At 32.0% G+C, this 27105-nt stretch overlaps 1 protein-coding gene and 1 long non-coding RNA gene across 2 annotated transcripts in view; one reads left to right on the top strand and one right to left on the bottom strand.

Moving 5' to 3' along the window:
* Positions 1-27105, top strand: part of LOC114329905 (uncharacterized) — a 787321-nt gene that overhangs the window by 426993 nt on the left and 333223 nt on the right. The gene's annotated exons all lie outside the window — the stretch shown is intronic.
* Positions 24052-24292, bottom strand: LOC126881187 (uncharacterized). The gene is made up of 2 exons (XR_007696745.1): positions 24256-24292; positions 24052-24190 (listed from the first exon to the last, which is right to left on the bottom strand). It is a non-coding gene; the product is annotated as an uncharacterized LOC126881187 (long non-coding RNA).

Raw genomic sequence — 27105 nt, 5'->3', positions numbered from 1 at the left:
ATCAGATCCTAAAGGAATTGTGTTTAATTAATATTTTATCTAAATACTGTACCTAAGCAATCAACTAGCGAAAAAATGCATAAGTATTAGTGCATTATTCCACAAGTAAAAACACAAAAAAACTACATGTTTAGTATAATACCTATGATTAAACATATTCATAAATAATTTTTTTATCAGCTGGAAACATATGTTAATTTACTATCGCGTTCTATCCAATTAGTATTACACTGTCCATGTATAATTATTTATCCTCTTATCCTCATAGTGGTTCCGCTGATTTTCTAAAGGGATCAAAATATTTCTTATTGTTCATAGATTTCTACTGAAAAACTTTTTCTGCGACATCCATTATTTACATTTGTTAATTATCATGAAAATATTTAAGTTGTGTCTCAACATTACGGTTATACAGTATGATGCAAAAAGTATGGAATACATTAATTATTTCAAAAAGAGGCGACTTTAAAAAAATTAAAACACGTCAATTTTAATATACTCTTGGCTAATTAGCAAAATACAAGGAAAAGTTATTTACCAGCAATTTTATTGCTGGAATCGAATCTTATGATTGTATATATTAATAATATAGGTATGCAAATTCCGCAGATAGTGTGCTACTTTTTTTATAAACAAAATGGCGCCCAAAAATCGTGTTTTTTTTTGCTCTATAACTCCAAATATTGTAACTTTACACCAAAACCCTCAAATTAAAAATTCACCGTAATTAAATTCTGCATAGAGACGTGTTTTTCCTGATTTACTTCGACAAAAGTTTTCCCCGGAAAATGCGGGTTTTTCCAAAAAAATCTTTAATTTTCAACTAAAATTTTAGGTTTATCAATAATTAAATATCTTGGTAATATAAAATCTGTTTTCGTATAGATTATAATTCCAGAAGCCGATGGAAATCGAATTAAGTTTAGCAACAATTGAATTGTTAATTAAAAATTTACGGTGGCTATAATAACCACAATAATTATGATGCATAAGAATAACTATGCTTTTTGTATAAAAAGACACTATATCTATCTAATGTACCTTACAGAATTGAAATTGGACTATTTAAGCGGCCTCAGGAATATTTTAAAATTATAAACAATTTTTTGGCTTATAAACAAATATCTCGGGAAATATTAAATTACATTAAATCATGAAAACGGTATTGGAAAAAAAGCGGCAGAACGTTTCTTCTTTTCTTGAGATTCTATTTTCTCCAACCTAATTTTTGATTGGAATTTTGCTATTATAAAAACATCCATAGTTTTTATTATAATAATATATGTTATGAGTATTTGAAAGACATGAAAATTGGTGTGGAGAAAGAGGACCGAAATAAAAAGGTGATGGTTTGAAAATTTGATCCTATTGTTTATATCTTTGCCGTAAATGCCGGTCAACTTTGACCGGTTGTATCTCAGGAACCACTTATCACAATTAAACGTTTGTTCTTTTAAAAGAAGCGTTATGCCGCTTTTTTTCTAATACCGTTTTCATGATTTAACTTAATTTAATATTTTTCGAGATATTCTATTTGTTTATAAGCCAAAAAATTGTTTATAATTTTAAAATATTCCTGAGGCCGCTTAAACAGTCCAATTTTAATTCTGTAAAATACATTATATAGATATAGTGTCTTTTTATACAAAAATCGTAGTTATTTTTATGCATCATAATTATTGTGGTTATTATAGCGACCGTAAATTTTTAATTAACAATGTAATTGTTGCTAAACTGTTAATTCAGTTTCCATCGGCTTCTGGGACTATATAGTCTATACGAAAACGGCTTTTATATTACATTATTATTGATAAACAATTACTTACCTAAAATTGTAGTTGAAAATTAAAGATTTTGTTGGAAAAACCCGCATTTTCCGGGGAAAATGTTCATCGAATTAAAACGTGAAAAACACGTCTCTATGCAGAATTTAATTACGGTGAATTTTTATTTGAGTGTTTTTGGTGTAAAGTTAAAATTTTTGGAGTTAAAAAGCAAAAATTGAAAAAACACGATTTTCGGGCGCCATTTTGTTTAAAAAAAAAGTAGCACACTATCTGCGGACTTTGCATACCTATATTATTAATATTATATAGAATCATAAGATTCGATTCCAGCAATAAAATTGCTGGTAAATAACTTTTCCCAAAAATGGCCTGTTCTCCGATAATCTGCCCAGACTAATATACGAATGGCCATTCATTGCTATATATGTATGTGTTGGACATTACGTTATGAGTGTTGGCGTAATAACGTAATCGACGAGTTTTTAAATACAAACCGAGATCACCGGATACCTCATTTGTAAGGTCTCCTAATCGGCTTTCCAACGATGTAATTATTTGAATATTTATTTCTACAAGGTTAACCAAAACTGTGGGTTTATTATTACAATGAACTTATGATAAATGTGTGGCAATATACAATAAAATTATAAGAAATATTGAAATGGACGTCATTCAGGAATGATGCAATGAGAAAGACGGCCACTAAATTATTTTCTAGCGTAATTTAGTTTAGTTAATGAGTATTATTTATTGTAACACTGATGACGTAAACATAATACCGGGTGGACCAAAAGTCAGTTAACGCTATCAAAAAAAGTCACGCGCAAGTTTGCGGCGTCTCCAGGAAAATATATCATGCTCTGTGAAGGGCCTTGCAAATAATCCACAGTTGCAAGCTATTTAATATTTTTAGCAAGACGGTGCACCGCCTCATTACGGATTGCAAGTTCGTAAGTTTCTAAATGACCAGTTTAGTGATTGGATAGGGAGAAGAGACACAATTGAATGGCCCGAGCGTTCGCCAGACTTGACGCCCTGTGATTTTGCCTTGTGGGAAGTACTTAAAGATAAAGTTTTTGCCAATCTGAAGTTCTCCGTGCTAACTTGGAAGTCTGTAGAAAGACTTGTTTCACTTTGTATAATAAGCGTTACCAAAAATGTATTGATGAAGGTGGTTTACATTTTGAACATAAAATGTAAAGCATGCACTTATTTGTACCTACTTATTTACAATAAATAATAAACAATAAACGTTTTTTTCGTACTTCCGGGCCTAAAGTGACAACTTCACTCCCTTGTGACAGGTACTAAAGTGTCACATTTAATCCCTCCGGGATTAAATATTGACGAAACTCCCGGAACGATTAAATCACAAACAAACGAATTTAAGGGATATTTTATTGAAAAATATAATTAATTAGAATGGTAATTAACGTTAATATTCAAATTAATGATGGCACTGTTTTCTGAATTTTTGATCACAAAATTTCGGTCAATTTTATTTTTGGTGTTTCTAATCGCAATTAGGAAGGAATCGCCCAAATCTCTCACATCGTCGATTTCTAAATCAACCAACTCTTTTCCACGACAAGCTCCCGCAACGCCCAAAATAAGTGCAACCTACAAAAAAATTGATTTCTTAAAATTTCTGAATATAAACAAATTTCCAAATTTACCTTAAGCATTAAATATTTATCATCCGGAGCCTCCCGTAAGAACTGATCTACCTGCTCAGACGTGAGAATTCTTGACTTCTTTGGCTTAAATCCCTCATTTCTTCTCTTCAAAAAAGCTAATAATTTTGGAAATTTACTTATATCAATATCTTCTCTAATGTTAATAACCGATTTCAGCATTGAGTAATGTGCCCAGAGAGTTGAGGCACAAACCGCTTTTGATTTATCATCGAAGTAGACTAACAGCGCATTTTCAGTAGGTTGTCTCACATTTTTTAAGCGGCACCACTTTTTAAAAGCATCGTACTGCTGCTCGTATAGTTTTCTAGATTTCGGTGGTAACAATTCTTCACCTACTTCGGCTGCTCTTTTATCAATATCAGATACACCTTCTTCACTCATGATACCAATAATTATCAATAACAATGTTTCTTTACAATGACACTAGTAATGACAATGTTTCTAAATTATAACTGTCACAACGCAATGTTACTATGGTAACTTATTTTAAAGACAGTTTATTAAATGAGTTGAAGAGAGAAAAAACTGATTGAAATTATTGAAATAATTAATAAAATCATACCGGAAGTACGAAAAGTATCGTATATACCTTGCGACTGAAGTACATTTAATCCTTCAGGTAAATTATGGCCCTCCCTGCGGTCGGGCCATAAACTTTACCTTCAGGATTAAATGTACTACTTCAGTCCCGCGGTATATAATGTACTATTACTTCAGTTATTTTTGCTTTTATTAATATACAAAACGGTTAACTGCATTGATGGCCATTTAAAAATGAAATTTGACGTGTTTTAAGATTTTTTGAAATATCGTCTGTTTCTGAAATAATGAATTTATTCCATAATTTTGCATCATACTGTACCTATGTACAAAAGTGAGAAAGCGTCATAGTTTCAATATGTTGGTATTACCTGAGTCTCATATAGACTTTCTAAATTACTTTATTCCAATTGTACGTATTTTTACAGGATAAGTAGACAACTGGTATATACGACTCAAATAAAAATACGCTTTAGTGTATCACCTAGGTCGTCCTAGGTATACAGGGTGTTTGGTAAATAATGGACCTTAGATTCCTGAGCTTAAAGTAGGTGAGCAAAGAGTAATAAAATGTACGTTTTGCTTTTCTGAATATTTTTGATTTTTTGTTTTCTTGTTAGACAAAAATTGGTTATGCTATGGTTGTTCAAAATTTGCCCAAACCCGTGATTAGTTACTCGTTCAAGCCATTTTAACTACAGCTTTTTTAAAACGAAGCACTTTGAACCGATGAAACTTACAGATCATATAAATAATACATAGACAAAGCAACTTGTGAAGTGGTAATGTTAAAATTTATATGTGATGCTAATTAGGGGGTGATTTTCGCGATTTATTTTACCAAAAAATAAAAGGGACCAACAATATTTTGAGCGTAATTCACTTACTTTTAATATTACAAGTTTTTTTAAAAAACAAAAGTAAACCCTTTTTTAAACACTTTAAAAATTTAAAATGAATTTTCTCCCAAAAGTGCTTTGTTTTTGGGTTATTTCACATTGAAATATTCGATTTGGAATTTGACGAAGAAGAACCTACTTTTCATTAGCTGCATCTCTGCTTCTACTGGGTCTACAGACCTCATGTATACACCATTTTTTTTTATTTTTTATGGGCTATATTTTTGCTAAGAATATTTTTTTCGCTAAAATGCTTACTTTTTGAGTTATCTCCGAAAAACCGTCCAAAAACATGTTTTATTTTGTTAATCATGAACATATTCACTCGCAAATAACTCGAGAAGAATTGACTTAGTGAAAAAACTCTATAGAAGAAAAGCTGTTTAGAATTAGTCATTTTATCCAATTCCAGTCTTATTTTGAATGTATTTTTTTCATCTTCGAGAGGGGGTATTTCCCTCCATTTTTTTTAATGGAGGGGATGTAGAATTGTAAACTTTTTCTTATATAATAATAGACAATTTCAACTACCTATTCCCAAATTTTCATCCTAAATTTATTTTTCAAGTTATACTTCTTTACGCGCGATACGAGGGTGAATTTTTATATGTTAAAACCTACGATCCCGGCGCATGCGCATTATAACTTTGTTCTGATTGGATGTTCAAATGACATGTCAAAAATTATCCAATATGGCAGCTGTAGCGCAGCTGTGGTTTGGACGGTTGACGGTTTGGTTATGTATGGTTGTTGCGTTTTAAAATTTGTGGGAAGAGAAACAACAAAGGTTAGTTAATAGTTATACTGCCTATTTAAATAGTTTTCATATTATATTTTTGAAGTTATACTTCAAAATGTTTTAATTTATGTATGTATCAGTCCAGAAAAGGTGTGGAAAGAATATATTAGTGTTTTAAATATATTTTTCTACAAACGTGTTAAAAATGCAATTTTTAGGACTCCATAGGAGCGTTAAAAATGCTTCTTTAAGGCACTAGTGCTTTAAAATTTTTAAGGCACTGCAGTTAAAAGTGAATTGTCAATTTGTGAAACGTCAAAATATTTATATTTCATTTATTAACATTAATATTAATAATACAACTTGCGCAATTTGAAAAAGGTGGTTTAAAAGGTTTTTTATTATAATTTTGTGTCTTTGGATTTGTCTTCCTTGGGCGTAAAATAATAAAACATCTATTTTTATATTTCACTTGTCACCGTGATGTATAATTATGTATATCTGAAAGGTAAGTAGCATGCGGTTTGATGGCCTTGTTGGTAGAGCATTGGACCAGAGATCAAAAAATCGCGAGATTGCGGGTTCCAATCCCGGACGATTCATATTTTTTTTCTTTTTTTTTTTTAATATTTGGCATTTCATTTTGGCATTTCGTTTTGGTTCATTTTTGGTAATTATTGTTAATTTTTTGTATTTTAACTGTTAAGTAGGTATATTTATTTCGTTGAAATTATATTATAATGGAAGTATAACTTCTTACGTGCGTACAAAGTACACACACATTCTTTTTTTTTGGGTCAGATTGTTCTTTGATCGGGTAAAACTCAACTGTTTTCGAGATAAACGCATTTTAAGTCTGCGATGCAACATAATTTTTTGCATAATATCATTGTAGTTACACCCCAAGAATAACTTAAAACCATAATAATTGTGGCAGTTCTCATATTTATGTCATTGCATCGCAAATTCCATTCGAAAAAATTTGCGATACATTTTTGGAAATTGTTATGGTTTTATCTTAAAAACTCCCGTTTACCAAATTTCGTGTTATTATCACATGCCTGTTAGGAAATATTCAAGAGTAAATAAAATAAAAGTTTAACTTTGACACAATGTATTTCGGTTATTATCAACTTTCGTACTAAGGTAAGTTAGCTTGAATCGACCTATTTTAACCTCAGGAATCTATGGTTAAGCTATGGCCCATTCTTTACCAAACACCATGTATAAACAAATTAATTTGGTGCTGACAAACGACTCTGCTAATACTGGTACTGACAGCATTGGGATTAAATGTTGTATTAAGTGATAAATGTACTGGCCTATTCCTGATGGCTATTGCCGGTTGCAGGAATCAATAAACGATACTGGTTAGTAGATTTATATTCAGTATATACCTACTGTATGTGTATGATAAAGATAGGGTGTATATACAGGGATTTCCCGTTGTTAACCAGCGGAAAATTAATCTCAAACCACTGATAGACCAACTTGGATTGAAGCTGTGGCGCAATGTAGAAAATACGTAGTATACGGTTTATAGAAAGAATGAGAGTATCATGTTTGAAAAATTTAAGGGACTGGTTTAAATGCAGTTCAATAGAACTCTTCATGGCAGCGATAGATACAGTAAATATGGTGATGATGATATCCAACCTCCGATTGAAAGACGGCACTTAAGGAAGAAGAAGAAAATGCGTTGGCTAAGGGATTGTTTAATCGCAATTAATAGCATAAATAAACTGCCTATTGTGAGGACTTTGGTTACAAGAGACATCCAGATTTCACTATCATTGTCCTGGCAACTCCATATTAATATTTACAACTCTCCATTTACTATACTATACTATAGATTCCGTATAAGAAATTCAAATCAGAAGGAATTTTCGAATAAGACAAAAATGTAAGTCGAAAATTTGTTTTCGTAGTTATTGTTTGTATCTAATTATAAAGTTGATAAAAAACTAATATGACTTAATAGAATAGCTTTACTAGAATATAAACAAAAAGCGTTCATGATAAACAAAAGGCGAAAATGATTTAGCAGAACTACCACCATATATTTATCGAATCTTAATTTTATGTCGAAAAACTTCCTCCTAAACCCACCAAAGTTCATTAGAATATCTCAACCTGTTTTAAAGCAATAAATAGTTTGCAAGAAAAATTTTAACACCCCATATGTTGGAAACGAAGCATTTGCTGACATAATATGTTTATAGAGCAAACTGTCATTATTTTTTCATGCAGAATTGCCCCTTAAAGTATGTCATACTTATTTAGAAACACCCTGTATATTTGACTTTGGATCTTATAGTGACAACAGATGAAACACTCTTAAAAATAACGTAAACAACATTTTATACAAAAACACCTAAAAGAGGATGTCGAAATAAAATCTGCAATGAAGATAAGAAACAAAACATGTCTGGTACAAATGAGGATTATGGCGAAAAAACAAGGTAATGAAAGAAAAAGCAAATTTGGATTTCATAGGTACTAGAGAAAAAATTTTCATTGACGAAGGAATGACATGACCGAAAAGGAAAGATGTATTAGGAAGGAAATTGCACATAAAGACAAGGAATTGAGAGCTGACAGTAAAAACGTGAAGGTAAGGTACAAAAAACAGGGATGGGAAGCTGACAGCTAAGATCAGAAAACGATGGAAATTATCCATCCAGCAATGGGCCTATAAGGCACGTCAACGCTAGAAATAGATATCTACATACATACTTTACTTTATTTGTAACAGTGTATTTTTACATTTTTCGTGCCAAATATATTTTAAGTAATTAAAACAGATTATTTTTTGAAAAACAATAATTGTTACGTACGCCTCTGAAGCGCCATGTAACTATGAAACATTCAGGTTCATTGTACAAACAGAGCCTACATATTTGGTTACAAAAATACACCTATCTACAAGTGTGTGTTCCTATATCGTGACATTTTACATTTACAAAACATCTATTTTAGTCATTACTATGAACTGCCGTTCTTAAAAATGAAGGCCATTAAGTTCGGGATTAAAAACGAAATAGAAAAGAGTGGGAGCTAATTATAGGAAGGAATAGAAGGGCTTTGATCGTAGAAAGTATATTACTTAAAACATGATTATACAGAAGTTGAACAGGTATCAGTTTTTATGGGAAAAAAGCCGTAACTTTTACGATACAGAACAATATTTTACGTAATAATCTCCACGTTTTCAAAGAGTCTAATCTTGTAATTAAAAATATTGTACTCGACCCATTAAGAACTGGATTTTTTCAAATTTTTTACAAAAATAGCTTTATTTGACTTTGTCTATCCCCATAACAAAATTGTTTACGTGTCTGTAAAGGCAGCCGCACACCAAAGAAACATGAAACGTAAAACATGAAACATAAAACGTGAAACACGTTTCGTGGAAATAAAACAATGCTAAACAAATAGACGTCCGCATACCAATGAAACGAGTGTGATTCATGCGTGTGAAACATTTTTATCTTCGGAAGGCGCACACCAAAGAAACATGAAACGTGAAACACGTTTCATGGAAATAAAACAATGCTAAACAAATAGAAGTCCGCATACCAATGAAACGAGTGTGATTCATGCGTGTGAAACATTTTTATCTTCGGAAGGCGCACACCAAAGAAACATGAAACACGTTTGAAACGAGTGTGATTCATGCCCATGAAACATTTTTATCTTCTTGAAACGTGTTTTATGAAATAGGACGTGTTCTATTTTTCGATATCAGTTTCATTGTTTTAAATAATTAATTACGCCATTACGTGCGTAAAATGAATGCCGATCAAGAATTTAATATTGTATTGGTTTCTGTGGTGGAGCAGAACGAAGAGTTGTACAGTACAATTATAACCTGGAGTGGTACTCGAAAAGACAATAACAAGAAAATATTGTTTTTTTTATCCAGGACCCACAATAAAACAATGTAAATTTTTGAATACTCATTCTATAAAATTATTGGAATTTAGCAAGGTGATTATTTAATTCGTTTGCAACCAAATATTATGTACTATGGTTATGATTTTTGGACAATAATAAAAGAGTTGCCACAACAGCAACGATCTCGTTATCATCACTTTTCATTATTTACTATACAAATTGTATTTTTGTTTCTTTGATTAGTATATTAGTGTCGAAAACAGAGGTTAAACTTGCAAACTCGACACAAGTCCGGTTTTTTTTCTGGTATATCAAGGGATGCTTATTATGAGACTAACTTTTTTTTAAAAGATTTGCCGCGGAACACCCATTTTCATTCCTTTAAAGGGGTAGGGAAAAATCCTACTCCATCAGTAGGGTTTTTTTTTTATAAATACATACATATTATGGTTATTGCAACATCCCTGCGGAAACTACCCCTTTCCCTGAAAATAAGTTTGGCGAGCATGTTGTTACGATTTTCTCATTACCGATATATTTTTTTTGAAACAACACTTATACAGAATTAAAGACCACTATTCGCTCTACAAATAAGGTCCTATGCATTTTTTTTTTTCGTATAAGCAACCGTTACTGCACAGTGGCACAGCAAACCTCAGAAATGCTTTTGGTTTTTGTTTTTTTTTGTCACCTATTCATTTTACTAATAAAATACTTATGACAAATAAAAGAACACACTGTCTGCTACATATTATGACCTATACATATTTTACTTTCTTTGCACCTTAAAGCCACAGTGGTGGCCCAGAGTCAATTTTTGCATATTTTCTTTATTCATTTTCCTTTTTTTTGGGTGGTTTCGGGGAAAATATGGGGGTGAATTATACAAATTTGTAAATAATACTTGTACATGAGTAATCGCTGAAAGTTTTTTTACGCTAGAATAACACCCTGTAATTAAAAAATGGACAATTGCTCTTGAATGAAACCTATAGGTACCAAAAGATCAGACATTTATTTGTGACTTTTTGCCGCTGGGTTGCTTCTTGATTCTGAGAAGCTGAGAATGTAGATAGCAAAAACGAGAAATTAAAGAGCATATAGTTCATGAATCTAGTGAATTTGCAGTAGTAACCTAGATTCCAATTGCCATTATTAGTCTCATTAAAATCTCAGGATTTTCCACGAAGTGCATAGGCAACCACAAAAATTAAATGTGTGGACTGGTATGTTTGGTGATCAACTGGTGGGGCCATTTTTTTACCTATCAATTTGATTGACGAAATGTAATTATTACAATTATTATTGGAAGACTGGATTAATCCTGTTTTGACTGATACTAAAAATGATCAACAATATAATGAAGATCGTCGCGGCATTGGATTAGGAGAAGAGGCAGCATTGAATTCCTCCTCGATCATCAGATTTGTCTCCTTTGGATTTTTTTGTGGGGACACCTAAAAAGTAAAATATGTAGAACACCACCAGAAATCAGTAGAGACTTAATAATTAGTTATCAATTCTGGTGTAAATGGTTATAGACCAGGAAGGGATAAGCAGTTAAAATGTAAAACTTAGAGTCCAAGAGGCATCAACATCAAAAGATATAGTATACACCAAATTCGATAGAGTGGGACAGGAATACCATCAAGACTTGGTCAAATTATGGTTGATTCGGTCCTTAAATAAATATGGCTGTAAGATAAGGATAATGAAAGAAGAAAAATAGAAACTGCTAACAGTTGAAATGGATCCTTTTCGATGACCCACTAGAATCTGGGAATATACCGGATATGGAACGAAGAAATAAGAAATATAATGTCAGCGTCAGAATTGTTAAGCATATTGAGAACAATGATCTGGTATTGTTGGCCATCAAGTCATATGAATAATGACCATAACGAGTACCTACTCTTATTGACCAAAACTGTTAAATTGATTCGAGAGAAACAAAAGGTGCATTTAGACGGGCTAGTTTTTTAAGCAATATGTTACCGAAATTATATACTGGGTATGTTGCTGGCAACATTACAGCCATCTAATGAAAATATCGTCGTATGGTCTAGCCATGTGGCCGAAATATTGCTGGTATTTGAACACTATTGCAGTTAGTGGCTGATACGTTGCCGATAAAGTCGAACTGCTGTGGAAAATTGTGCATGTTGCTCGGCTACTCGGTTGAAATTTAATTTTGTTTTGTCAAAATATATAAAGAAAAAATTAATACGTGGTCAAATGAAAACACAATAAGTTTTATTAATGCAGTATATTTACGTCCAGAGTTGTGGGATGTAGAAAATATATCATACAAGGACATAAATGCAAAGGAAGTTAGTAGAACGGCCATTGCACAAGAATTCAATATAACTCCGGACAAAGCTTATAAAAAATTCAGAAGTTTAATTATATATGCGAAAAATTAACACAAAAAGGTAATTCAAAAGAAAAGTGGAAGTGAGGGTCGCAAAGTTGTATATTGATTTGCGTATGAAGAAATTCAACTACCTATTAAAGCTTGGCATACTTCTGGCCAAGACAAATAAATGGAAGAGTAGTGCACCCTGAATAAATACATTAAACTAGTATAGGAGTCACCAGTCGCCAAAAACCGAAGAACGATTGCTAATCTTCTTATATTGGTATTGCGTCTCTCATGCTTGTATCTTTCTCAGGAGCGTTATTTGATAGGGGCAGGGGGGGCATTTGCCCCCTGCAAATGCCCTGGGGGGGGGGCAAATGCCACCCTAGCCCTGAAAATGACTGAAATTTACAAAAAATACATCAGTTTTCATCATTACATCATATATAATGTATTGTATATAGTATAATGCTTGCCTCCCCCCCCAATCAAAAGTTCAAATGACGCTCCTGATCTTTCTCCTCTATTCTTTGCCCTATCATATTTTTATTAATAGTTCGAAATCAATGTTTAACATTCTTGTAAAATTCTTAACAAATAATTTGTCTAGCATAATTTAAATAGTTAAATTACATGTTTCGCGTTTACTTAAAAAAAGTCCACATTTTCCATTTTTTCTTTTTCTTTTTTATGTATCGTCGTAGCACGATTATGGATGCAGCACTTGTACAATGTCGGACATCTTTATTTTTGACTTCGTCTCGTCAATACGCCAAGGTAGTACATTCTTTGACGATTTTTGCTGTGAATTTTAAAGAACCGCTTGGATTGACATGAAATTTGGCATACGCATAGCTAACATGTCAAAGAAAAAAAGTGATATGGTGCCGATGTGTGCTTTTGCCCTAGGGGTGAGTTTCACCCCATCTCGGGGGTGAAAAAATATATGTCCAAGATAAGTCCCGAAATATACTGACCAATTTTAAGCAACTTTTGTTGTATAGAGTTTTTTCACCAAATCAATACTTATAGAGTTACTTGCAAGTCAATATGTTCATTTTTCAACAAAATAAGCACGTTTTTAGACGGTTTTTCGCAAATAACTCAAAACGTAGGCATTTTCTCGAAAAAAATATTCTTACCAAAACTATAGCGTATAAAAAAACGGTGTATATATTAGGTGTCTATACCTAGCAAAAGCAGAGTTATAGCTAATGAAAAATAGGTTCATATTCGAAAAATTCCAAATATAATAATTCAATGTGAAATATCCAAATAATGAAGCATTCTTGGGGAAAACACATTACAACTTTTTTAAAGTGTTTAAAAAAAGCTTTATTTCTATTTTTATAAAAAAATTTCTAGCATCAAATGTAACCAAGTTACGCTCAAAATAAAGTTGGTCCCTTTTTTGTTTTGGCAAAAAAAATCAGGAAGATCACCCCCCAATTAGCAACTTAAATGAAATTAATCGTTACCGCTTCACAAGTTTCTTTACTTATGTTGTGTTTATATGATCTGTAAGTTTCATCGATTCAAAGTGCTTATTTTTGAAAAAATCTAGTTTTAAAGTAAAATTTTTTAAAAATTTAATTTTGAAAAAAATGCTTTTTTCCAAATAACTTAAAAATTGTAGAGATATCAAAAATCTTAAACAATACAAAGGTCGGCTTTACTTTTCTGAATATTTTTTTGTTTTTCTGTAAGACAAAAATTGGTTAAGATTCTGTGTTTCTACGTCAATATGAGAGTCACCTCTCAACGTCTATGAAGCATTAGGTTTGATACATACCACATACCAAGGTGAATCAGTTATCGTTCGCAGTATTTTCGATTGGTTTCTTTGAATTATGGGTATATTTGACTTGCTGGCACATTCCCAGAGTTGGATTGAATATGTCCATAGGTTTTATGACAGGTTTGTAGACAAGGATTTTATTTTCTAGGGTCATTTTCGATTTTCTAGCTACTTGCCAGTTTAGATTTTTCATTCTCAATTGAATTTGTTTTCGTTTCTCAAGAATATGGCTCTTTCCAATTGAGTTTTGGGTCAAAATGTATTCCTAGGTATTTGGTGCTAGATGATTGAGAAAGTTGGATATTGTTAAGTGAAACTGAGGAACATTGGTCTCTCACGAAGGCAGCTGTATGGAGCAGCTATGAACCTGCTGTATCGTTGAATGTTTTTTTCGAAAGCCAAATTGGTGGTTGGCTATCCATTTCTGAGTGTTGGGGTCTGAGTTCATTTTTTGTAACAGTAATCTTTCAAGTATTTTGGATACGATTGTTAATAATTTTTGGTCATTTTTAATATCTATAGTCAAGCCCTCTTCGTTTAATACACATTTTGGTACCCATATCCTCTTTATTTAGCGTTAGAGTGAAAGTTATGATTTATATAAAATTATTATTCAGGTTCTCGTTTTTATTAAAGCTTAATATATTTTTTTTTATAACTATACAGCAATAAAGGCATTCATGCGGAATAATAACCGGGTACCAAACACATACCATCCCATCCGTAAAATTGTTTTTCTAGACTACTAGTAAAACAACAAAACTAAACACACTTTTTAGATAAACGGATACTAAAACATGCTTAGATATTCCATAGTTTATTATTAAGGTGCCTTTAGACGAGCTACTAAAATTGCATATTTTCTCCAATATTTAGTAGAAGTATTGCCCAGCGATATTTGCGAAACCAGAAATATTTACGTATGGCCTGTGAACAATAATAAAAAATATTTACTGCAATATTTACAACCACGCTTGTTGCATTGTATTTTCGTTTTAGATGAAAAATACCCTTATAGTCCATTCTTTAACGGTAAAATATTGCAAAACCTCTAAATTTTAAAGAACCGCTTGGATTTACATGAAATTTGGCATACAGATAGCTAACAAGTCAAACAAAAAAAGTGATATTGTGCCGATATGTGCTTTTGCCCTAGGGGTGGTTTTCACCCCCTCTTGGGGATGAAAAAATATTCGTCCAAAGAAAGTCAGGAAATGGATAAACTGGCTAATTTTAAGTAACTTTTCTTCTATAGAGTTTTTTCACTAAGTCAATACTTTTCGAGTTATTTGGCAGTGAATATGTTCATTTTTTTCAACAAAATAACCACGCTTTTAGACGGTTTTTCGTAAATAACTCAAATAGTAAGTATTTTGTCGAAAAAACATTCTTAGCAAAAATATAGCCTGTAAAAAATTTTAAAAAATGGTGTATATATTGCGTCTCTACACCTAGTAGAAGCAGAGTTATAGCTAATGAAAAATAGGTTCATATTCGTCAAATTCCAAATGGAAGATTTTAACGTGAAATAACCAAAAATTAAGCACATTTCGGGGAAAATTCATTACAACTTATTTAAAGTGTTTAAAAAAAGCTTCATTTTTGTTTTATAAAAAAAATTCTAACATCCAAATTAAACAAGTTACGCTCAAAATAAAGTTAGTCCCTTTTGGTTTTGGTAAAAAAATCGAGAAAATCACCCCCTAATTAGTATCTTAAATGAACTTAATCGTTACGACTTTACAAGTTTCTTGACTCGTATATATATTGTTTATACGATCTGTAAGTCTCATCGGCTCAAAGTCCTTATTATTGAAAGGGCTGTAGTTAAAATGGGTTGAACGAGTCACTGATCACGAATGTATGCACATTTAGATACACCAAATCTTAATCAATTTTTGTCTAACAGAAAAACAAAAAAATACATGATATTCAGAAAAGCAAATCTGACTTTTTGTTTTTCGAGATTTTTGGTACCTCTAACAATTTTTAAGTTATTTTGAAAAAGAGCATATTTTTCAAAATTTAAATTTTTAAAAATTTTAATTTGAAACCAAATTTTTTCAAAAATAAGCACTTTGAATCGATGAAACTTACAGATCATATAAACACAACATAATAGCCAGGGAGGTAGTGTCAAATATGACCGGAGCATTTTAGCATGGCTGGTTTCTTATTATTTAGGTAGGTGCTCCAAACCTTATTAACACATGATGTGTCAGCTGGCCCAAAACCGGGGATTTTAGTCAAGAAAAGGTAAAACATGAAAGTTGATGGACCAACGCTACAGCTTAAATGTCAAATATTTATATAGGTTACTCAGAACATTTAATGGACTTGCTTACTTGGCGCCTAACTTTCACTCAGGAGATCGGGGTTCAAATCCTGGCGCGGAAAATTCTTTTTGTTTTTTAAATTGACATTTTATTTTGAAAAATATTTATTTTTATAATACCACGTTTTTATTATTTATACGAGACAATATAAAAAAATCTGTATGTCTTTTATAGAATTATGCATAGAACTTATGAAATAGCATAATATATACATCTGATCATAAATATTATGATTCACCTTAATAAGCAAAATTACTGTACATGAACCCCTGAAGCTTCCTGAGTTAGTACGACCAATCTAAGTGAAAAAGGGGGTTGGCCTCCCCACACCACCCCTCTCCTGACATTTTTTTATCTTTTTAGACAAACTGTTTTTTGTATATTATAATATTTTATATATATTATAGAGAATAGGGAAATATTTAGATTGCTATTAAAACATGGGGGTTGGTGATAGGAAAGTGAAAATTTAGGGTTGTAAATATCTTTCGGTTCTACAACATATAAAATTAAGAAAAAACAGTTTGTCCAAAAAAATAACAAATAATATCTCCATTTTCACTTAGATTGTTGGTCTTACCAACTCAGGAACCTTCAGGGGTTCATGTACAACACATTTGCTTATTATGATCAATCATAATATGACCAAAAATGCATAGTTTGCGATTCTATAAAAGACATACAGATTTTTTTATATTGTCTCGTATAAATAATAAAAACGTGGTATAAGAAAAATAAATATTTTTCAAAATAAAATGTCATTTTAAAAAACAAAAAGAATTTTCCGCGCCAGGATTTGAACCCCGATCTCCTGAGTGAAAGGTAGGCGCCAAGTAAGCAAGTCCATTAAATGTTCTGAGTAACGTATATAATTATTTGACATTTAAGCTGTAGCGTTGGTCCATCAACTTTCATGTTTTACCTTTTCTTGACTAAAATCCCCGGTTTTGGGCCAGCTGACACATCATTTGTTAATAAGCTTTGGAGCACCTACCTAAATAATAAGAAACCAGCCATGCTAAAATGCTCCGGTCAAATTTGACACTACCTCCCTGGCTATAAGTAAAATAATTTGTGGAGCGGTAACGACTAATTTCATTTCAGTTACTAATTAAGGGGTGGTCTTCCCGATTTTTTTTTGCAAAAACAAAAGGGACCAACTTTATTTTGAGCGTAACTTGCTTAAATTTAATGCTAGAAACTTTTTGTAAAAACAGAAATAAAGCTTTTTTTAAACACTTTAAAAAAGTTAAATTGGGTTTTCCCCAAAAAGTGCTTAATTTTTTGGATATTTCACATCGAAATATTCTATTTAAAATTTGGTGAATATGAATCTATTTTTCATTGGCTATAACTCTGGTTCTACAAAATCAAGAGACCTAACGCGTACACCATTTTTTTAACTTTTTTATATTCAATATTTTTGCTAAGAACGTTTTTTCGACAAAATACTTACTTTTTGAGTTATTTGCGAAAAATCGTCTAAAAATGTGGTTATTTTGTTGAAAAATGAACTTATTCACTCGCAAATAACTCGGAAAGTGTTGACTTGCCGAAAAAGCTCTATAGAATAAAAGTTACTTAAAATTAGTCAGTTTACCCATTTCCGTACTTATTTTAGACATATATTTTTTCACCCCCAGGGCAAAAGCACACATCGGCACAATATCACTTTTTTTCTTTGACGTGTAAGCTATACGTATGCCAAATTTCATGTCAATCCAAGCGGTTCTTTAAAATTTAGAGCAAAAACCGTGAAAGAATGGACTATTAGTACGTTCTTTAAAGGTAAAATATTGCAAAACCTCTAAATTTTAAAGAACCGCTTGGATTGACATGAAATTTGGCATACACATAGCTAACAAGTCAAAGAAAAAAAGGGATATTGTGCCAATGTGTGCTTTTGCCCTAGGGGTCAGTTTCGTCCCCTTTTGGGAGTGAAAAATATGTGTTCAAAATAAGTCCGGAAATGGATAAAATGACTAATTCTAAGCAATTTTTGTTCTATAGAGTTTTTTCACCAAGTTAATACTTTTCGAGTTATTTGCGAGTGAATATGTTATTTTTTTTTACAAAATAACCACGTTTTCAGGCGGTTTTTCGCAAATAACTCAAAAAGTAAGTATGTATTTGGTCGAAAAAAAATTCTTATCAAAAATATAGCAAGTAAAAAAGTGAAAAACATGGTGTATATATTAGGTCACTATACCTAGTAGAAGCAGAGTTATAGCTAATGAAAAATAGGTTCATATTCGTCAAATTCCAAATCGAATATTTTAACGTGCCATAACCAAAAAACGAAGCACTTTTTTGGGCAAAACTCATTTTAACTTTTTTAAAGTGTTTAAAAAATGCTTATTTTTGTTTTTTTTTTTTAATTTTTTAGCATCAAAAGTAAACAAGTTATTCTCAAAATAAAGTTGGTCCGTTTTTTTGGTAAGAAATCGGGAAAATCTCCCCCTAATTAGCATTTCAAATGAACTTAATTGTTATCACTTCATAAGTTTTTTACTCGCGTATGTATTGATCATATATGGACCGCGCATAACTCGACCAAGCGCCACTTTTACCTTTTTGAGAAAAATGAATTTAAGTTTATGGCGTTCTGAAAAATCTATTTAACATTTTAAAAATTTGATTTTTAGATATATTTTTAAAAACGGTAAAATGAATTTTGTTGTATTATTATTTAAAGTTTTAAAATTATATTTTAGCTGATATAGACAAAAATGGCGTTTGGTCGTGTATTGCTTTTTTCGTTATTAACATTTTAATAATTTGCATAAGTCGTTTACTAAACAAAACTGTCGCTTGGGAGGTTTATGCGAATTAAAACATGTGGTTTATAGAATATTTTTATTGTTTTATGACAAAACTACATTGTAAAACTAAACATAACAACAGTGTTGTATCATAAGATAGTTACTATCTTATAAAACTGTAGTCTGATATAAAAACAAAATTGGTATAAGACCTTACTAAAGTTCATCATCTTCAAGATCAAAATCAAGAGGTCCATTTAACCCATCTATATCATCTTCCATATTTGGATCACCAGTCAATTTTTTGTAAAACTCTTTGGCATCTTTTGGAATAAGGCTAAGCAAAAATTTTAGATCCTCAAATTTTTTATCTGGTATTGGCTTCCCATCTGGCCATAGCAGCACAAGTGATTCTTTAAAATTTTGATAAAGTTCTGATGATGGTCTTCCTCGTTTCTTTTGTAGACTTATCTCATGAGCTTCTTCGTGGAAAGAATATTTAACAAAAAGTTTTTCGCGGCATTCTTTTCTGAGTTCAATCTCTTTGAATTTAAGCCAATTAATTTTATTATTAAAGATATCCACTTTTCTATTGACGACTCTTTTTCCAAATTACAAGTACCGAAAAAGTGTTCCTTCTTCATTTTGTGAACGATTAGAGGATTTTTTTTTCGGCACGAACTCATTACATTCATGTAGTCTACCGGTGAATACATTCTTTGTTGGAATTTTAAGGCGCATTCAATGTCACCAAAATCTGTATCATTTGGCAAAAAACTATGGCCAGATGTAAGGAAACGTAAAGTGATTCTTTCCAGTAAAGGATGCACATCAAAAATGGCATTTAACATCAAAACTATTTTAATGTTTCGGTTCTGCCCTCCACAGCTGTCCGACCACAAAATTAAATGTTTACATGCCTCCATATCTCTAGCTTTCAACACATGTCTAAATAAACAAGAGCCAACTTCTTGGGCCCCTCTGCCGGCTTCGCCTTCTAACCACACATAACAATGGCCTTTATTATGTTTAGCTGTATGTATACCTAGATTATAAAGCCAAAGTTGGCCAAAGAGGCAGTGTTTTTTCCATATCAAAACACAATACTTCAAGTTGTTCGTCAAATTTTGCACGCTTTCTGTCTGCATTTAAAGCTTGTCTTGCTTCTTCAGCGGAATCGATGTGGTTATCTCTCTCAGTTTTATATTTAACTTGTTCTTCTGTGGCGCTGTTGTTTATTAGAATTTCTAATTTGTCACAAAGGTTACAAGTGTCTTTTTTCAGTGGTTTTCTTCTGAAATTAAAATGAGTTAAAAAAACGTTTTTGTACTTCGAAAACGACACAGGTGAATTATTAACTTGCTGCTTGTACAAATCGTACATAATGGGCAATAGGGTGGAGCGAAAAAATCAACTTTTAAAATTTAAAATGCCTGTATGCGGAAAAGTGGTCTGCATATTTGTTGTAATACCCTGCAAAATTTCAAATCGATCGGACTTCGTTTAGCGGTGCCCCCACTACTTCGAAATTTGAGGCTATTGGCCTCCCACTAAAGTAATGCGCCGATGCGCCCGCCTTCGTTAATACTTACTTGGTTAATTTTGGTAGTAGTTCGATTCGAGAGCAAACTGCGTTTCTTGTATTAGTATCAATTTAGATGCAATACAGTGAACCGTTGTTTTATTCTGTGTTGTTAAACTGTGTCCGTGAGATCCGTAAAAAAAGAAAACATGCCTAAAACACGAACAGACGTCGCTTGTTGTGTTTTTGGAGCACCAAGGAAGTTTAAAGACAATATGTTACCGACCTGTGCTGATGTTATCAGAAACTTTTTGTGTATTCGCCAGTTTATGAAAGAAGCTGCAGCAAATAATGCTGAACCAACTGTTAGTGACATTAATGAAATTCTTCTTGTTGAATTAAAATTGCTGTGGGTTAAAGCATCCATTCCGATAATATCCGATCAACAAATTAAATCTAAATTAAAGGAATTACATCAAAAATACAGAAATATTAAAAAACCTATGAAAAGTAGAAACTCAGCCAATATGCAAAGAAAGGTTAAAGATTTTAGAGATTTATTGGAAAAGAAATTGTTTGATATTGCATCATGCAAATGTTCTGACTATTTATTATGCAAATGCAAAAATAAAATACCGGCTCGAGAGCATGACTTCATTAAAGATCAGAGGCATGATAGAAAAATGGTAATTGGTTCGGTGGATAAAGTAATTACCAAAAAACTAGAACGCTCTATTTACCGGAAAATTGTGGAAACACAATCTCCAATAGCTACATCTTCTTCATCAAGATCCGAAACACATCTTCCAGTAGAACAAATTATAAGTGAGTCTTCAGATGAAAGTGCCACAAGTGTCTACGAGAAAAATACAAAAACCGGAACAAAAGACGATTTACCGAATACAAAAAAAACAAAACAAATGCGAATTAGTTTGCCAAACTTAGCTCAAGCATGCGATCGTACAGGAGTATCTGATAGAGTAGCATCCATAATAACAAACTCGGTGTTGCAAGATCTAAGTTTCATCTCGGTAGAAAGTCATGACAAAATCATAGATCGGAGTAAAATTAGGCGGGAGAGAAAAAAAAGGCGCAACCAGATTAAAATTGATGATACAAAAATTTTTAAATTTCTTCATGGAATCTATTTTGATGGTAGAAAAGATAGAACTCTACAAAATGAAATGAAGGATAATAAATACTACAAAACTACCATATCTGAAGAACATATTGTCTTAGTCTCTGAGCCCAAGTCAAAATATATAGGACATATTAGTGTATCGTCGGGTAGTGCAGAAGAAATCAGCAAGACAATGTTGGACTTTCTAAATAAAAATGTAGACCTTGATAATTTGGTAGCTGTTGGATGCGACGGAACTGCTGTCAATACAGGTATTCACAATGGTGTTATCCGTAAAGTAGAACTTGCAATTGGTCGATCAATGCAATGGTTTATTTGCATATTACATACCAATGAACTACCTCTGCGCCATCTAATAAAGCACTTGGATGGAGAAACTACCGGACCACGTGAGTTTTCAGGACAAATTGGAAAAGGACTACAAAACTGCGAGCATCTTCCTGTAGTTAAATTTGAGCAAATTCGATCAGTTTTACCCAAATATGATGCAAAGGAAATCGAGAAGCTTAGCACGGATCAGAAATATTTATTTGAAATTAGTAATTCAGTATCTAACGGTAAAATCTCGAGTGACTTAGCAAGAAGACAACCGGGAAAAATTTCACATGCTAGATGGCTAACAACTGCAAGCAGAATTCTTCGTCTTTACGTAGCAACAGATCCTCCTTCGGAAAACCTAAAATCTTTGGTATGCTATATACAAAACGTATATGCCCCACTGTGGTTCGAGATTAAAGCAAGACCATTTTGTTTTGATGGACCAGTACATTTATTTAATTTAGTAAAAAGGACGAGGTATTTGTCACCTGAACTGCAAAAAATAGTGGACAGGATAATACAAATTAATGGTTATTTTGCACATCCTGAAAATGTGTTGATAGCAATGCTTTGTGATGAACGGCAGCATATCAGAGAGTTAGGTTTGCGGCGAATCTTAAAATCCAGAAACTCCCATGAAATAAGAAAATTTAAAGTCCCAGAAATTAACTTTAACGCAAATGACTACATTGAAATGATTGACTGGCAACAATTAGTGATAAGCGAACCTCCAATGACAAAAAAAATTTCAACAGAAGATCTAAAACAGATGATTAAAGATGTTCCTGAAGAAATGGAGATACTACGTTTTCCCTGTCACTCCCAAGCTATAGAACGCTGCGTTAAGTTGGTAACAGAGGCATCCTTAAAAGTATGTGGGCCTGAAGCAAGAGATGGCTTCATAAGGTCCCAAATAGTTTCCCGACAAGCATTACCTAAATTTAACACAAAAGTTGAGTTTTTAGCTAATCTCAAGCATTAAATCATAAACGTTTTAAAGGTGGGTGGGTGGGTGGAACTCGAATTGCAGCCACCTCCTCGTGGTGAGTTCTGGGTTGTTTTCACGGAAAACAAGCGAAGAGCTGCAAAAAAAATCACTTTATTTTAATTTTTAGGTGGCTCGGGGCACCGGAAAAAATTATCGCATCAAATTCATTTTTTGCAAGCTACTTACACTACACGTGAGACCACTTTTCCACATACAGGCGAAAAAATTTGAGAAAAAAAAATTTTTGTTTTATTTTCACGTTATCTTAATTTTTAGGTGGCTTGGGGCACCGGAAAAAATTATCCCATCAAATTCATTTTTTGCAAGCTACTTACACTACACGTGAGACCACTTTTCCGCATACAGGCGAAAAAATTTGAGAAAAAAAAAAATTTTGTTTTATTTTCACTCCACCCTAATGGGCAATGTAGTGTCTGCTCGTAAGTACATTGAACTTGTTTTTTTCCTTGCATAATGAGACTTATATTTTGGAAATTGTTCAATATGTTCTAATATTTCTTGCAATCGTTCTTCTGATATTTTATTTTTTCCGCCTGCTCTTCCTCTTAAGTCTTTAACTCCTTCTATCCTTTTTTTTTTGATTTTAAGGCATTATCCACTTTTGCACTCGAAATTCTTAGGGTTTGCAACAGAAATGTTTTGCAAACTACGTGGCCATTAATATTGTACACCCTGGAGTGCATTTTTTTAGTAGAATTTTGTTTTCTTTTTCTTTTTATTGGACCTTCTTGAACCATGGCGCAAATTAAGGCACGTTGAGCATCATGCGAACTTACTTCATAAAATTTGTCGTATTCTTGTTTAGCATTTTCAATGCCAACTTTCGATAGACAGTCGCATTTGCACAAATACTGACGAAACTCTTTTTTTAGTTTCATTTCTCCTTTTTGTGTAAAGTATGATTTATTTTGAATGCAGGGTTTTTTGCGGATTTCTCTATTCTGACTAGGGAACTTTCTCTTTCTCCCTTTTTTTGGACGGCCCTGATATTTTTTTCTTTAGATTTTACGCCATTCTTTTCCCCATCATTTTCTCCTTTATCGGATTGCTCCATCTCTACTATATTGTTATCTTCATTAATATCTCTGTTGACAAAATTTAAATCTTGACGATATTCTTTCCGACCCGACTGTCGGTCTTCTTCTTGATTTTGATTATCATCCATTACTCTTACGTCACCTATTTCATTTTCCTTGTTTGAATATCCATCCGAATTACTTCCTTCCTACAAATAAAGTAAATAAAAATTTAGAAATCTGCTATTTATTTGGTTTTTTATACCTCATAAATTATGTCTGGTAATTTTAGATTAAATTCCACTTCCCGAACCGTTTGTAAATCGCTGTAAGTCTTTGGGGAAACAGCTGCTGTATGAGTACTTTCTTTCTATAAATAACAATAAGTAAAAATTAACAAAACTTAGTTAAACATTAAAACTTATAATAACATACCTCACTAATATCTGTTGCTGAGTTAAAATCAACTTCCTGTAACGGTTCTAAGTTGGTATAAGTCTGAAGCGAACTTGTTTCTTGCCGAATACCTTCTTCCTATAAATAAAGTAAATAAAGATAAACAAAACTTCTGTAAAAATTTAAGTTTTTAATTTACACCTCAAAAATAATGTCTGGTAATTTTTACAATACAAAATAACTTACCTTCTCCTCGTTTGTTATTTCTCGAGCACGGTTTAAAATTAGAGCAGTCCTCTGCAACATATTTACACGCTTTTTTACACTTTTAAACACAACTTTTATAAAAAATATAACGCGACACTTTTTATATTGCTCTACAGACTGAACTGAATTAACAAATTAACAAGACGGAAACAATGCTGCCAAAATCCCGCCGATTTCCGTTTTTGCATAAGGCGACCAAGCGCCAATATTATGTCGCATAGTCTTATTATGCTAAATCTAAGTCACTTAGTCGGGTATTGTCAAATGTTTACAGACATTTAGTCGATTTGGCGTTTAGCTAAAAGTAAAATATTTTCCAAAATACAGATTTCTAGGCTTTGGTGATTTTTTCCCAAATAGGTAACGTCATTACTTGATAGATGGCAGCATTATTCCAAAAAACTTGAATTTGGCGCTTAGTCGAGTTATGCATAACGCGGTCCATATGATCTGTAAGTTTCATCGGTTCAAAGTCCTTATTTTTGAAATAGCTGTAGTTAAAAGGGCTTGAACGAATCACTTACCACGAGTGTATGCAAATTTAGAAACACAGAATCTTAACCAATTTTTGTCTTACAGAAAAACAAAAAAATATTCAGAAAAGTAAAGCCGACCTTTTTATTGTTTAAGATTTTTGGTATCTCTAACAATTATTAAGTTATTTGGAAAAAACCATTTTTTTTTTCAAAATTAAAAGTTTTAAAGTAAAATTCTTAAAAATTTTAATTTTGAAAAAAATGCTTTTTTCCAAATAACTTAAAAATTGTTAGAGATACCAAAAATCTTAAACAATAAAAAGGTCGGCTTTACTTTTCTGAATATTTTTTTGTTTTTCTGTAAGACAAAAATTGGTTAAGATTCTGTGTTTCTAAATTGGCATACACTCGTGGTAAGTGACTCGTTCAAGCACTTTTAACTACAGCTATTTCAAAAATAAGGACTTTGAACCGATGAAACTTACAGATCATATATGATCAATACATACGCGAGTAAAAAACTTATGAAGTGATAACAATTAAGTTCATTTGAAATGCTAATTAGGGGGAGTTTTTCCCGATTTCTTACCAAAAAAAAGGGACCAACTTTATTTTGAGCGTAACTTGTTTACTTCTGATGCTAAAAAATTTAAAAAAAAAAACAAAAATAAGCATTTTTTAAACACTTTAAAAAAGTTAAAATGAGTTTTGCCCAAAAAAGTGCTTCGTTTTTTGGTTATGGCACGTTAAAATATTCGATTTGGAATTTGACGAATATGAACCTATTTTTCATTAGCTATAACTCTGCTTCTACTAGGTATAGTGACCTAATATATACACCATGTTTTTCACTTTTTTACTTGCTATATTTTTGATAAGAATTTTTTTTCGACCAAATACATACTTACTTTTTGAGTTATTTGCGAAAAACCGCCTGAAAACGTGGTTATTTTGTAAAAAAAATGTAAAATTGTAAAATTTTGTAAAAAAAAACCAAGTATTAACTTGGTGAAAAAACTTTATAGAACAAAAGTTGCTTAGAATTAGTCATTTTATCCATTTCCGGAGTTATTTGGAACATATATTTTTCACTCCCAAAAGGGGACGAAACTGACCCCTAGGGCAAAAGCACACATTGGCACAATATCCCTTTTTTTTCTTTGACTTATTAGGTATGTGTATGCCAAATTTCATGTCAATCCAAGCGGTTCTTTAAAATTTAGAGGTTTTGCAATATTTTACCTTTAAAGAAGGTACTAATAGTCCATTCTTTCACGGTTTTTGCTCTAAATTTTAAAGAACCGCTTGGATTAACATGAAATTTGGCATACGTATAGCTTACACGTCAAAGAAAAAAAGTGATATTGTGCCGATGTGTGCTTTTGCCCTGGGGGTGACTTTCACCCCCCTATTGGGGGTGAAAAAATATATGTCTAAAATAAGTACGGAAATGGGTAAACTGACTAATTTTGAGTAACTTTTGTTCTATAGAGCTTTTTCGCCAAGTCAACACTTTCCGAGTTATTTGCGAGTGAATAAGTTCATTTTTCAACAAAATAACCACATTTTTAGACAATTTTTCGCAAACAACTCAAAAAGTAAGTATTTTGTCGAAAAAACGTTCTTAGCAAAAATATTGAATATAAAAAAGTTAAAAAAATGGTGTACGCGTTAGGTCTCTTGTTTTTTTAGAACCAGAGTTATAGCCAATGAAAAATAGATTCATATTCACCAAATTTTAAATAGAATATTTCGATGTGAAATATCCAAAAAATTAAGCACTTTTTGGGGAAAACCCAATTAAACTTTTTTAAAGTGTTTAAAAAAATCTTTATTTTTGTTTTTACAAAAAGTTTCTAGCATTAAATTTAAGCAAGTTACGCTCAAAATAAAGTTGGTCCCTTTTGTTTTTGCAAAAAAAAAATCGGGAAGACCACCCCCTAATTAGTAACTTAAATGAAATTAGTCGTTACCGCTCCACAAATTATTTTACTTATGTTGTGTTTATATGATCTGTAAGTTTCATCGATTCAAAGTGCTTATTTTTGAAAAAATTTGGTTTCAAATTAAAATTTTTAAAAATTTAAATTTTGAAAAATATGCTTTTTTCAAAATAACTTAAAAATTGTTAGATACCAAAAATCTC

This window comes from Diabrotica virgifera, chromosome 3, assembly GCF_917563875.1.
Source record: "Diabrotica virgifera virgifera chromosome 3, PGI_DIABVI_V3a".
Classification (NCBI taxonomy): domain Eukaryota; kingdom Metazoa; phylum Arthropoda; class Insecta; order Coleoptera; family Chrysomelidae; genus Diabrotica; species Diabrotica virgifera.
Note: the sequence above shows the minus strand (reverse complement) of the source record. Positions and strands in the feature narration are given on the sequence as shown.